Below are 5240 nucleotides of genomic sequence, written 5' to 3' on the forward strand. Positions count from 1 at the left end.
CGTTTAGGTACACGAGGAATGCCTGAGAGTCCTTCTTATTCATCATCTTTCTTGCTTGTAGGGTGGATATAATTGGTATTCTCCTACCCATTCTTGTCCCGTGAAATTCCCAAGCATTTTTTTCTGGAAATTTGAAAGAGATCTTCCGCTCCTTGCATAAGATTGTAGCGTAGTTTTCAGCTAGCCAATCCATTCCTAGGATTATATCAACGTCCGACATCGGTATAACATATACGTTGTTTGCTATGACCTCTAGTGATCCTATGTTCAATTCTAAGTTCGAGCAAACATGCGTTACTGTCATTGTTCCTCCTATTGGTGAAGAGATACTCATGTCCTGATTAGATCTTTCTATTTTGAGTCCTAGGGTGTCCACACATGCACTTGCAATGAAAGAATGTGAAGCACCCGTATCAAACAGAAGTACAACAGGTGTGTTGAGTAGCATGCCCATACCTGCCAGGTTTCCCTGGTTTTTCTCGGGCTGGTTGTCACAGCCCGCCCTAACTAGGGATAGTTAGGCCGAGTGATCCACGACTAGGGATGGGGTTAAAGAAGAAGGGGAAGAAAAGGGGCGTCATTTATAGCCGTAAAACTTACTCATCTTAATAAAACTCGTCATTTTTATTCATCAATACTCAATTGAAAACAGTCTATGAAAGACAGCATAAAACTTAATTAATATCATTAATCAAGTTATACATCATATGAAACCATTCTCTTAAGACTCAAAGTATGACATAACATACTATAACATCAACAACATCTTGCAGCGGAAAGTAGCTAGACATATGTATGAAGACATATTCTAGACAGGTTAACTATTTATTAACAACCCTGGAGACTCCGCTCATTGCAGCACCATCATCACATCAGCTCAACCTGCACATTTAGAAAACATATGCAGGGCTGAGTACAAAAGTACTCAGTGGGCACGTATGCTTAAGTATAAAAATACATGCTTCAAAACTGTAAATTGTCATGCCATCATAAACAGTACAGCAAGGGAGTTTTAGCTAAAAGGCCCAAGCTTACTAAATTCATTTGTGATTCTTAAAGTTCGACTGATCAGTCTAAGTTCTCTTGTAATCTATCATATCTGGAACTGTGTGCCGGAGAGGTGGCCACCTCTCACGGTCACTTGACCGGCCAACCCGCTAGATGACTCACGGTCACTGGTGTACACTAGCCCTGGCAGGATAGCTATCAACTGCTCAGGACCCGAATTCGATTGCATCATTGGCAAAGCCAAAGCAGATAGATATCATACTAAAATTTAAACATTTTATGGCAAGACAATACTTGAAATAACTTTAACTCAAAGATTTTATCATGAAATAACTTGCTTGAACGTAACATTTAAACTCATTTGATATATATGAAAGTAATGCCCACCTCGTTGTGTCTCTGTATCAATGAGTAACGTCACTCTCTCCCTCAAGTCGTTACTTCCCAAAAAGACCTTCATCGTTATGAAGAATCAGTGAGAAGTTATTAAAGAAAACTCGATTAATAATCTAATCTCTTTTATGAAACATTAGTATCTCTAATGTTCATCTCTCTTGGTTGTTAATCAATATAACAATTATTATCTCTCGTCATTACTCATTAATTATAACATCCTTATGTTATAATTAGCAGTGCTTCAATTAAAAGAAATATTTAACTCATCGAAAAGTCCACTTTCTTAGCAGATCAATTCGCTCACATCTTATCTAATAAACCAATTAGAAAGTTAATCTTTCCATTAGGCATGTATTTGAATCACGGGTCAACAAGAATTGACTATGCTCAAATCCTAATTTCACTTAGAAATTATAATGATTATTTGATGATATATCAAAGTATTCATTAAAAATTTCGGCATGACCTATTCATATATAATGTCAGTCACGAGATTTCAACGCGTGAATCTCACTACGTGAACTCGTCTCTCGACTCAAAACTTAATATCTTGACATCTTTTCAACGCAAACCAAACAATTCAAAACCATCAAAACTCTTTATCAGTAAACTATCATTTATACTCGAAACCAATTGTTCGAGTGTCAGATACCAACACGTATGTGCGTAAATCAAAACTCTCACAACTTACACCATTTAGTCATATCGTATCATCCATCAAAACAAATATAATCAAGTTGTTATCTAGAAAGTTTTGCTGTTTTTGTGTCATCTTTAAAAATTCATAACAACCAACTCAATCATCATAAACTCTCATACCAACTGATCTCAAAAACTTCATGAAGTGTAGTTCACTCTAAAAATGGTAGTTAACCAAAAAGGTTAAAGGTTTTTTTGAAGATATTGCTCTTTTAGTGCAGGCTGTCAAAGATTGACAGTTTCTGCCAATTTTGTTTAGGCCATTAGAAACCAAGGCAAACCTTAATAAAATTCCATCAAATTTAATCATCCAAAACTAAAGGTATCCTTGAAGATTTGGTTAAAATTTCACAAGAGAAAACGTTCATATGATCTGCCAAATAAACAATGAAACTCATACACTTTTACTGTTGGACAAATATGACAGCAGAACAGGGCATTTTTGAAATAATAAACTGCTCTGTTTCAGAGGTCATAAAAATCGAAATCTTATGTTTTTAGAAAAGTATTGAAGTCTAGTTTCGTTTAAAAAAAACGGTGATGCAAAATCCTTCATGGATTAATAGATATAAACGTTTTTGTGAAGTCTACCAATAGTTGACAGATTCTGTCAAGGATTTTTCAAAATATCTTTAAAATAGCAAACATCATCCAAAAGACATGAAATTTTGCAGCAACGAAATACACATATCATAGATAAACATACTAAAATTTCAGAGCCATCAAGCAATGAAAACTCATCGAAACATAAGCTTGAACTGCTGTAAAATTTTGACAGAATTCCAGTTTTAATTTCGTTCAACAATTATCATCCATTCAACAATTATCATCCATAAATTGTAAATCAATTTGCATGCTTCCAGTATATAAACACTCATAAACCCAGTCAATTCCATCAAACAAAATCGAAAGACAAGCTAATATGTGAAAAACGGGGCTGCCCTCATGGGTTTCATAGCTACGGTTTGTTCCGTTCTTACTCCCTTCATTAAACATGCTCAACATCTACCCAAGAACAACATACTAAAATTTCACGACGATCCGACGTCGTTTCAAAATAAAGTCGAGAATCGACATTTTTTTCGACGTCGACGAAAATCGAAAAGAAAACCATCAAAACGTAGGTAGAGATCTTACCTACTTAGATACGTGATCGAAAAGATGATCGGCGCTCGTCTCGGTGCTCAAATCGGAGGTCAAAAGCTTGAGCTCAAACTAAAATGAAAATGGCGTGAACTAGTGTGTGTTTTAGGTGTTGTATGTGTGAGATTAAAGTGTGAGTGGAGTGTTTGGCTGATACAGCCGTATAATATGTGTGAGTGAGTGGGGTTGGGTGGTTGGTGGAGTGGTTAGGGTAGGGTAGGTTAGATAGTATATTATCCCACTTAGTCGTTAAATATCTCGTTTCGTCTCGTTTTAACGACTAACTACCCATATTCTTCGTTACTCGTCCTCTTAACTCCTACTCACTTTCATTACACTCGTAATTCTATATAAATATAGAAAACGCAAGCTCGTTCTCGAAATTCTGATAAACAAGCTCGGTTCGTTTATCGAGAAATCCCGGTTTACTATTCACTCGTCGTCCAAAAATAAAAACTTTCATTATTGGACTCGTATCGAAAAGCTAAGAATATTTCTCGACGACGTGCACGTAAAATTTTGAAAGTCGACAAAAAGACGAAATAGCCGTATTTTACTATTCATCATCAAAAAGTCAAAAATTTCAAAAACGTCTTAACGGACTCAGATTTCACTTCCGAGTTCATCGTTCTCATTCAAATAATTATCTCGAATTATTCAAATACTCAAACTCAACTACGGATTTAAAATCCCACATCATCCACACATCATCAAAAGAACATCTCAACGTCTTAAAAATAACAAGGGAACTTCATATAACTCCTCATCTCTTTACAAAGTAAATCAAACAAGGGATTTAAACCTTAATTACTCAAACTCAAGCAATTAATCACGTAATCAAAAGCCCGGGTATTACACTGGTTCTGTTTGATAGCATAGGCTCTTGCGTGATACGATTGCATCTTTTGTTGCTGCTGACGTGGCTGTGGTTGTGGCAGCTGTGGTTGATGTGATTGTTGAGGCTGCGGCAATTGCAGATGACGTGGCTGGTGTAGCGCTTGGATAGCTCTCAGATGTGGGGCTTGGAATGGTGGGTTTGGCCTTAAGCTCATCCCGTGTTGCTTATTTGGGCAACGATTTGCATAATGCCCCTTCTGGTTACAGATGTAACAACTATCACTGCCAGCCTTGCAGATTCCACCATGGTTTTTGTTGCACTTTGGGCAGGGTGAAGTTTTCTGTTGGTTGTTCCCCGCCTGATTAGGAGCAACTTGCCTTCCAAAGCCCTGTTGCTGGGGTGGTTGTCCCTGCCATGGTTTCTTCTCAGTTTGGCCATTGTAATTGCCTTCCCATTTTCGTTTCCCTTTGTAGTTCTGGGATTGGGCTTGTGGGGGTGGTGGCATAGGTGTTGCCACTGGTCTTTCCCATGGCATTGCTGCCTCAATGTCTAGAGCTCTACTGAGGGATTCAGTATACGACAACCCTCCATGACTAGCCAAAGCCATCCTGATTTCATGCCTCAGACCGGCACAAAATTTTTCAGCCATTTTCTCGTCTGTATCAACTAGTTCTGGGGCATATCTGGACATGTCGCAAAACATCCTATCATACTGTGTAACCGTCATCCTCCCCTGTTTCAGGTTATAGAATTCCATCTCTTTCTTCTTTCGGTAACTTTTGGGTATATATTTATCATAAATCCCAATCTTGAACTGCTCCCAGGTGAGGTTTTCTAGTTGATCAGCTGTCATTGTCTTCATTCTGGCTTCCCACCAGAAGTCAGCCGATCCCGTCAGTTGGAAAGATACACAGGTTAAACGTTCCTGGTCGGTGCAGCGCAGAAAGTTGAAGATGCGTTCGATTGCACGCACCCAAGTTTCAGCCTCAGCTGGATCTCCTGTACCGCTGAATACAGGTGGGTTTTGACGTAAAAACAATTCCTCTATTCTACGTTCTGGCCGTATTGGTTGTGGAGCTATTTCTGGTTCTGGCCCTGGTTCTGGACCTCTTTCATCATTTTGTGGGATTCTTCTCCCACCTCTTGGACGTCCTCT

At 38.3% G+C, this 5240-nt stretch overlaps 1 long non-coding RNA gene across 1 annotated transcript; it reads right to left on the reverse strand.

Annotated features, from left to right (window-relative positions):
- Positions 1-605: 605 nt before the first annotated feature.
- LOC130986303 (uncharacterized) lies at positions 606-3663 on the reverse strand. The gene is made up of 3 exons (XR_009089230.1): positions 3241-3663; positions 1396-1462; positions 606-882 (listed from the first exon to the last, which is right to left on the reverse strand). It is a non-coding gene; the product is annotated as an uncharacterized LOC130986303 (long non-coding RNA).
- Positions 3664-5240: the final 1577 nt, after the last annotated feature.

This window comes from Salvia miltiorrhiza, chromosome 5 (genome assembly GCF_028751815.1).
Source record: "Salvia miltiorrhiza cultivar Shanhuang (shh) chromosome 5, IMPLAD_Smil_shh, whole genome shotgun sequence".
Lineage (NCBI taxonomy): Eukaryota > Viridiplantae > Streptophyta > Magnoliopsida > Lamiales > Lamiaceae > Salvia > Salvia miltiorrhiza.